The sequence below is a fragment of the Marmota monax genome, unplaced genomic scaffold (assembly GCF_021218885.2).
Source record: "Marmota monax isolate L192 unplaced genomic scaffold, Marmota_monax_Labrador192_F-V1.1 WCK01_AAM20220418_F8-fsc00391, whole genome shotgun sequence".
NCBI classification, from domain to species: domain Eukaryota; kingdom Metazoa; phylum Chordata; class Mammalia; order Rodentia; family Sciuridae; genus Marmota; species Marmota monax.
This window is the reverse complement of record NW_026694470.1, coordinates 369355-379504: the sequence shown is the minus strand read 5'-3', so window position 1 is coordinate 379504 and position 10150 is coordinate 369355.

Below are 10150 nucleotides of genomic sequence, written 5' to 3'. Positions count from 1 at the left end.
TTTGATCCTCAGCACCACATAAAAATAAATAAAAATATAGATATTGTGTTCATCTACAACTAAAAAATATTAAAAAACAAAACAACAACAAAAAAACTTCCAGTCCTGAAAAACAGCCACAATTGTGTAAGAGTTTACAAGGCAGGTTCTGGGGACAATGGTCACCCTAAAACATGTCTTAGCCATTAGACAAAGGGCTTGAAAAACAGGCTTGGATTCTTGGGAGCACTTTAAATGACTGTAGAACCTCTTGTTCTTCTCCAGTGTTATAGTTAATGTTCAAATGTCCAAAGGTGGTCCTTGGTTTGACTTATATAATTTTTACCTATGTTTATTCTGAGTTTACTATTTAGTTAAAGCATGGGGAATTTTAAAAAGGTATTGATAAATATTCAGATGTATCTTTTCATCATACTATTCTTTTTTATTCCCATAATGTAAATAATAGAGATTTTTCCAGTGGCAAATAATTCCATTAATAATCACATTTGAGATAGACAACCTCAGCTGTAGGCAGAAGAATCTATTTTTTTGTTCTTTCAAACTTAGCTGGGTTTCCTGAAGTCTGCCCCACACAGGGGATCACTAGATCACTAGATTGCTGGACAGTGTTTGTGTCTCTCTTCCCAGTTGTCATGTCACTCTGAAAATCCCTTCTCATTTCTCAAGCAATAAGAATGCCCTTTTTTTGTTTTTCCAGTGTTTTTTAGCCAGCCTAAGAGCAATACCTGGGACCTATTCCAACATGAAAAACTCATAAAACTGGGAAGCTTACTCCATATCCTCAGACAAAAAGCCGTAAACCCCAGAATTTGGCCTGCATTTTACCATTCTCCAGTGTCTTCAGATACTTAAAAGGTATTTTGTTTCGTGTTTTTAATTGTGTGTGGCAAGAAAGTGGATCTTATATGAGATATTGTACCTTTATCTCAGATTTAATTCTAATGCAACACTTCTAAAATTTTTATTCAATTGATTGCATTTTTGGAGAATATAACCAATACACCCAAATCATTACTCCAAAGTATTTAGATATAGTAACAAAGAAACAAAATATTTAGATTGCTCCATATAAAACTTAATGAGATCACATGCATCCTTAACAGTAACCACATGACAGCTGGTTATCTAGCAAGTGAGAATTCTCCACTGACCTTCCATACCTGTCCTGCTTTAACAGAATTTCTCAGTGTGGGAATAAGGGCTGAAAGATACTGATTGATCATAGTCATATAAAGGTATGGGAGGTAGCACAATCTTATAAATAATTTTGTTCAAAAATATTCTCATTTCTGAAAGGAAAACTAATCAAGACTATACATGGAAATAGGGTAAGAATAATTATCTTATCAATAGAATATTTTTCTTTGATATAGGGGGATGAGATTTTCTTATCTAATAAAAGATTTTTTTCTTAAAGTTCAGGCAAATGATGTCTCAGTGCTCACTTCTTAAAAAGGCAGCCATGCATTAAACACTAAAATCTCTAGAGGTACACCTCAGAGGTTTGAAAATCAAGTCCTCTGGGGTTATAAACAACTAAAAGGTCAATGAGGCTTTAATTTGACTGAGTCAGGTGATATTTGACTGGGTCTTGAATTTATTCTTCTTCCTGCTTTGCTTCTTCCTTGGATCCTGTTTCAATTTTGCATACTTTCTTTTGGTTTTAGAATTCTCCCATTTATTATTAGAAGAGCAAGTTCTTTACTATGATCTGAACCACTTATATAGATAATGACTTGTTTATCTTCCAGTCTTATGGGTAAGTCTTTGAACCCCAAATAGAACTCTATAAAATTTCAGATATGGTCTCCTTTAATACTCATTATTGCCTGTTACCAAAAAAAAAAAAAAATGCAAAAGAAAACACTCCATTTAACACAAGCTTTGTATGTATGGCCCAGAAATTAAAAAAAAAAAAAATGCCAGGAAGTCACAAAAGCTACAACATGAACAGCTTTCAAAATCAGGAATATATATATATATTTATAATATAATATATATATTACTAATTATTATATTTATAATATAATATATATATTCCTAATTTTGAAAGCTGTTCATGTTATATTTTTTTTTCCTAATTTTGAAAACTGTTCATGTTATAGTAGTGCAACACAGTTTGCAATAATTGAAGCCTGCACTGTCATCTTTCAGGCAAATGTAAATATAAGGTATTTTAATGTTATAAAATGAAAACATAACTAGAACATTAACCAACTTATTTGTTTATTACAGTTAATTTTTTTAACATTTCTAAAATACATGATAAACAAACTGGAAAACACCCAGAAAATTGTGTTTGGTTATAAAGTTCAAATCACATGAATGGTTATAATTAAGCGTAATTACCAATAGTTCAAACATAAAAAAATAAAGAATATTCTAGACAAATTTGAGGAAATATTTTATTATAATAGTAGCACAGGAAATTATGAACTGATAAAATTTGAAGCCTCTGACTTATCAGACTTTAAAAAAAATCACCAAGATTAGAAAACAAGAGGTTCAAATATCATATCCCTAGGTGAAGCCATTGAGTTGGGAAATTCCTTATGACCGTTGCTGAAAACTTGCCTTGTATTTAGATGGACTTACATATAAATAACTTTATGCCACCATGTTTCTAAGATCAGTCTGAGAGGTCTCGTCTGTTATGTCAGGTATACCCAAAATCCAATTTGTTGTTTTGTATTAGATGAGTCCAAATGCCTTGAGAACACTATCACACTGGGTGATATTAAAAATACAAGAAAAACAATATGAGAAAAACCTCTAAGCTGTTAATCTAACAATTTTGACCTGGTAAATGGGTTTCTATTTTTAGATCCCAAAAGCTTACCTTAAATAAAGGGAAATTAATTTGAAAGGGAAAAGAATGTTTATTGAAAGTTATACCTTTTTTCTGTCTGTACACAGATGTGCTAGGGCATTCTTCCACTACATGTCACTCAAAAAGTTAAGTGCACTTCAGGTATGTCTGGTCTTTCCTTTTCTACTATGTTACTCTGTACAGAGCACAGATGTTTTGGACAGAGAAATAAAAGGTGTCTGTTAATGTTATTCATGAAAAAAAAAAGTCTCATTGAGCCTTTAAGCAAACAATTAAAGCAAGAAAGTAGTAATAAAAGTGGGACATTAGAGTTGACAAGGAGTAAATATTTTCTGTTGATGAAAATATCTAAATATGTGTGAGCTAAAGGGTAGAGAAAAATTCAATAGACAAGTTATTTATTGACTATGTCTAAAATGTTGAAATCAGTGAAAATAATGGCCTCATATGTGATGAAAAATAAAACTATACCAAATGGAAAAGTCTCCAGTGAATGAAGAGGAAAGAAGTGGGAAGGAGTCAACACTGTGTATATGAGAAGATAGGATTCATGGGTCAGGCTTAGAATATTCTTAGTTTTCTGGTCTTTCTCATGCCATCTCCTCTACTTGCAATGTCCTCTTTATACTTCATCATAGAGATTCCTTCTGTGTCCTCATACAATATTTAGGTAGCTTGCTTCTCTATATTTCTAAAGTACATTATATATTTATTTAATATAATCAGAAAAGGTTTTATGAAGTTTTAAGCTTCATTTATTTTCTAAGTATAAATGTTACACACTTAAAATCACCATCATTGGTAGGCATATTATTTCAAATATATATGTATGTGTGTGTGTGAATATATATGTGTATATATATATATATATACATATATATATATATATATATATATATATATAAAATTTCAATTATATATATTTGAATTGAAACTTTGCAGTATTAGTTTTTAGTCAACATGTGTTTTTTCAATTATATGAACCATAATAAAAAAAGTTAAAACTGAAAATTTAGTACACAAAATGTGAAAACCTAAAATAAATCTATAGAATTTGAAATTATGACACTTTTGATTGTTTTATGTTTTTATTATTTATACTTTAGAAGTTATGAAATTTCAGAACTGCTTCAAGACTTTTAGAACACCAGACTGCAATTTATTATAATTATAATTTATTGTGTGAAACATACAAGCAAATAAGTATCTTGAAGATAGGTTCCATATTGTAATATCTTCCTTACTGCCAAGACCATAATTGGACCCAGAATATATTATAATAAATAATTGTATTTATTGATTCATGAATGAATATGGGCTAGGAAAATAGATATTTTATATTATATGTCCTAGATATGTATGTGAATAGAGAGAAAAAAAAAGAGAGAGAGAGAGAAATGGATACTCAGACATACAAATATGTATTGAGTTGTCCTAGGTTTATCTGAACAAAGATAAACCTGCCTTTTTATATCAGTGTTCTGAATCACAAATGTCAATACATAAGAGACAAGGCAGTAATAAGAAAAGAGTACTGCAACTCATGGCACTTATGACACACTCTACATTGGTAACTCTCTGCATGTCCAACATAAAAGAAGATATTCCTGATAGTAAGAAACCAAAGCTATTTCCCTTCCTATAGCCCCTTTTTCCTTTATGGCAGACTTAGGAAGCAGCAGGCTCCAAGGCTGAACTGTGATCTGGTTGTCACATCTCTAGTTCTTGGTTCATAAATCAACATTTCCTCTTTCCAGCCTTACAATATGTGCATTTCTGAGCCTAAATAAACAATATAGCATGGCTCATCAAGTTCATGATTAAAGTGACACCAACACATTTACATTCATGATGAGAATATTCTGTTTATAAACAAGATTTTCACTCTAGCTAGAGACAAACACATTCCCTCTGGGTGTAAGTGATATAGTGAAAACCAGTGGTGGATGTGACTGATATCTAATTTTATTGAGCATGAACTAAATGGTGTACTAAGAGGTACCTGATCAGAGGTATAATGGTATTATGAAAATATATATGCTTTACAATATTGGAAATATAGTTTTGAATAATGCTATATCACTTAGAGTTTCTGGGATTGAATCAAGGTACACAGACTATATGAACACATTTTTTTAATAATGAAAGTAAATATGACATAATATTAATTTGAAATGCTATTGAACATGATCACATAAGGATGCAATAAAAATCTAGGCATATACAGACGTCTATAAATAAATAATCCTAATTTTAATATGTTTACATGGTGCATTCCTTCTCCAAACATATGTGCAAATCAGAGACCACCTATTCCTTGATAACTTAACCAACAAAGGCCTGTTTTTTTTTTAATTTTTAGTATTAATTGACCCCTAATAATTGTACATACTAATGGGATACAGTGTGACATTTCAGTACACGTACATGATGTACAGATTGGGGTAACTGGCATATCATGATCTCGAACATTCATAATTTCCTGGTGTTGGAAATATTAAAAATCTTTTCTACTAGTTATTTTGAAATATGTGGTTAATTTTTGTAAACTATACTTAACTCATGGACCATTAGGAGTTATTTCTTCTAACTGCACCCATATAACCATTAACCATCTTCTGTCCATCCACCACATCCCCTCCCCTTAACCATTGTTCTATTATTTATTACTATGAGATCAACTTCTTTAGGTTCTACTTACAGGTGAGACTATGCAGCTTTTGAAGGTCCTGATTTAGATGTCAAATTTTCTTACCCCCCCCAATTCCTCTTTTTGATTCTGGCATATTTTGAAGTAAGTTTTCCTTTTAAAATATTTATTAAGCTGTGATGGAGATGCAGTTTGATTTTATGAAATTCCTTTATGTGAAACTGAAGAATAACAACTCAAAAATTCATGGAAATGTAACCAGAAACACGATACTTTTCTCGTCCACGGCTTTCCATGGAAAGCTATAATTTAGAAAGAAATTTCTAAGCCAGAGTAGGTTTTAGTCACACATGTCCAAATAATCATGTTGATTCTTGGGGATATTCACAAAACTTTGACAATGCTTATTACTAAAAAGAACAATTCAAGTTAAAAATGAATATCTGCTCTTACTTCTAAATCTAGCTAGATGAGAAATACTTTGCAAATCGATTAGGATTTATACAACTGTACTTTCAGTAACTATCTTTGACTTACCAGGATATGCTACGAAAAGTCACAATAACAGTGTTGTCAAGAGTTGTTATTATTTTTATAAGAAATATAGAACATAGCATGTAATTTAATATTAATCTAAAATTAATCTTAATTCAGTTTAAGACATTAAATTTTATCTTATATAAAGATATAATATTGATTTTTTAAAAAAAATTGATATTTTATGAAAAATATAATTGCACAAAACCATGGGATCATGTAAAATGGGATAGTTTTTAGTATCAGAGCTATCACTGTAACATTTTGATAAAATATTTCAAGAACGGAACCACCATTTGACCCAGCTGTTCCTCTCCTTGGTTTATATCCAAAGGACTTAAAAACAGCCTACTACAGGGACATAACCACATCAGTGTTTATAGCAATTCACAATACCTAAACTGTGGAACCAACCTAGATGCCCTTCAATAGATGAATGGATAAAAAAAAATGTGGCATATATACACAATGGAATATTACTCAGCAATAAAAGAGAATTAAATCATGGCATTTGTAAGTAAATGGATGGAGTTAGAGAACATAATGCTAAGTTAAGATAGCCAATCATAAAAAAAAAAACAAATGCCAAAACATTTTCTTTGATATAAGGAGGCTGATTCATAGTGGCATAAGGAGCAGGAGCATGGGAAGAATAGATGAACTCTAATTAGGGCAGAGGAGTTGAAGGGTAAGGGAGGAGGCATGGAGTAATTAATGATGGTGGAATGTGATGATCATTACTATCCAAAGTACATGTATGAAGACACAAATTGGTGTGAATATACTATGTATACAACCAGAGATATGAAAAATTGTGTTCTATATATGTAATAAGAATTGTAATGCATTCTGCTGTCATGTATAAATTTTTAAAAATTACATGAAAGAAAGTTCAAAATGATACTAATAACACTGAATCTAGCATCTTTATTTCATCAATAAGAACACAGTCTAGGGGAAGATTGACTCAAGAACAACAGAAACTTGATTCCTAATATAGTTTACAAGTAGCATAGAAGTATAGCATTCTGATTTGTTTATGTTATTGGAGAAAGAACAAGTCATAAGATAAAAGTAGGTATGAACATAGTCTCAATTAGAGTATAAATAAGAGCAAATATTTCATGGAGCAATTCACAAGTGTCAATATCATATGGGGCAAGGAATGCTGGAAATGTAGTCTTAGCCAGAGTGTTCATATTCAAATAGCTGAGATAATAAATTGTCCTCATTCTACACATAAAATGTTTCAGTGATACTTATTGCTTGCAGGCAAAGATTTTTTTCAATATATAAGATAAAAGGGTGAAATAATTTTTCCATAACTTTTGCAGCTAGAATATAGTCATGTGTCTTTGAATTAATTTGATGTGGTACCTTACCATCCAAAAACCTGTAGGGGTAATGGGGACAGCATGCAGTTCAAGTGGCCTGGAACAGTGATTCAGTCTGCTACATGTGACGTTGGAAGTAAGAGTTCTGTGACATGCCAGGGATTTTGCTGCTTTTTTCACACTTCTATGATTATCCCATAGCTTTTCAATAATTTATACATACATACACATGCACATGCACATATACGCAGGTGCACACACACACACACACACACATCAGCCACATTCTATTTTTGTAGCATCAATATAAAAATCATCAATATAAAAATCACTTTCAATATTATGAAAAATATAAATCCACAGAGCCAATGAGGCCAAAGAAACTTAAGCATCACATTATAATCAAATTGCTGTAAACCAATAGTAAATAGAAAATCTTAAAAGCAGTCTAACAAATTATGGGACAACTGAAAATTTAGAGAGCAATTAAAAAGTTAAAAATGAACAATATGATATTTCTTAAATAATGACGACCTGCTATATTGTGAGTACTTTGGATTTTACAAGGTAACATATTTTTAGATACATGTGCTGAAGTATTAAGGGTGAAGTATCATGATATCTACAATTTACTTTTAAATGATTTGACAAAATAATATGGATAACTATGTGATGGATGTATAGTGGATAGGTGATCAATAGATGGATAATTGATAGATAACTGATAGGACAAATTGATAGATGATAGATGGACAGATAAGTGCATAAGTATAAGATGATTGATAGGCAGATCAATGCATTATATATAAATGGATAGTTGGCAGATGATAGATATTAGGTAGATGATAAGTTGAAAAAGGTGCATAGACAGATCATACATGTATACATATAAACATATACATGCATAGAAAAATACTGACAAGGTTACATGGCTGTTCATTGTACTACACTTTCAACTTTTCTATATACTAAAGTTTTTATTTGAAATGCCATATTCAACCTTCAAGACCTCAACAGAAATATTTTGTGAGATATAAAAAATGAAACTGTCAGAATCATTTCCCTGGAGCATATAGGAGAAGATATTGGGGGAATAAAACAGAGAAGGCAGTGGAAGACCCCAGACATTTGTTGAAGTGATTTCTCTCTGAAATATTAATAAACTCATAAAATATGTGAGCTTATGATCAGTCCCTTATTCATGAAAATTAATGATGGTATGCACCACACAGTAATAGACAAAGGTAGCATGTATGTTTGGAGGAGTGTAGCTCCAGCACAGTTTTGATAACAATATAAAACAAAATACTTGCATAGAATGGCCTTATTCATAAGAGTTAATCATGACATTTCTAGAAATCTGGTGTTACTAAGGCTTTATTCTCCACAACCTTTCAATATACTTGTATATGAAACCTGAAAACTACCCATTTAGCATATTCTGTCTCCATTAGTGGTCCATACCTCTCATAGCAGCACTCCTGATTTAACTTATTAGCTACTTTATTTTCTTGTTGCCTCATGAGGGAAACAAATTTGTTCATACATGGTTTATCTCAATGTCTGCAAGATGCTTCTGGTTCGTATTAAAAGCTCAGTAATTATTTGCAATAAAGGATCTACAATATAATTTTGTAATAAAATTATAAATAAAGGGTCTACAGGAAAGTTTAGTGAAAGGGGAGGTGGTAAAGGAATGATAATTGTTTCACAGCCATCAGGTAGGGGGAGAAGTCAAACTTCCATTTGCTTTCCTAAGTAAATGGAAAGACTTATGGTTAAACTTAAGTCTACATGGATGTAGATATTCAATAATAAAATAGAAATGCCTCTTATATGAAATGAAAAAGAAAACACAAAGAAACTAAAAAGAAAATAATACATAAAATTACAATCGGGCCAAATAAAAAGGTCTATAACTAAACATGTAAAGAACCTATTCAAATATAGAGTAAATCATGAAATCCCAATAGTTAAATGTGAAAGGGATACAAAATAGCAATTCAAGTGGGAAATGAAAAAAAAATGTAAGCTACTAAATACCAAATTAAAGTAATATTGAGGCATCATTTGACATGTATAAAATTAGCCAAAATTTAGACAAAAACCCAAAGTTATTATGGTTGAGATTAAATAGGAGGACTCATTATGCTCATATCTTTATGGGTTGTTAGAAGCATTTTGAAGATTAATTTACAAATGGAAATTAAGAGAAATTTTTGAATCTCTACTCCTAAGAGCTTAACAAATAGAAACAGAAAGAAAACAGTGTAGGATGTTTGTAGCAGTTCCCATTTCTAAAGATGAAATATAGAAAAAGAGTATAAATGTTCAACACTGGGATAATAAAAATATAAAGTATGTTCCATCAACCTGATGGAATATTGCATAGCATTATGCATCACTATTAAATATATATGAACATGTGGAAAATATAAACAGCATCCCTGAGGGGAGGGTAAAATTCAGCTAACTTCAACTGGAAAATCTGTCCACAAGGGTAGAATTCCCTAGGAAAAGGGGGAATGAGCATGACAGTGAGTCAGTGGCTACAGTGCTCTCAGTCACTGAGAATAGAATCTGGGAGATAAAACAGGTGCAGCACAGTCCCTCGTGAGGACAACTGCTGAATTACCTTACCATATGCCTTTTACTCCCCCGGTGCAGAAAAATTAGAGTCTCATCACTTCTATTTGTTTGTACCCTTGCCACCACTGACTTCTTTCCCTGTGAAACTGAGCTGCTTGGTTTTTCTCTTGCAATAGCTGCATTTGTACTTCGCTGAGTTCTGACTGT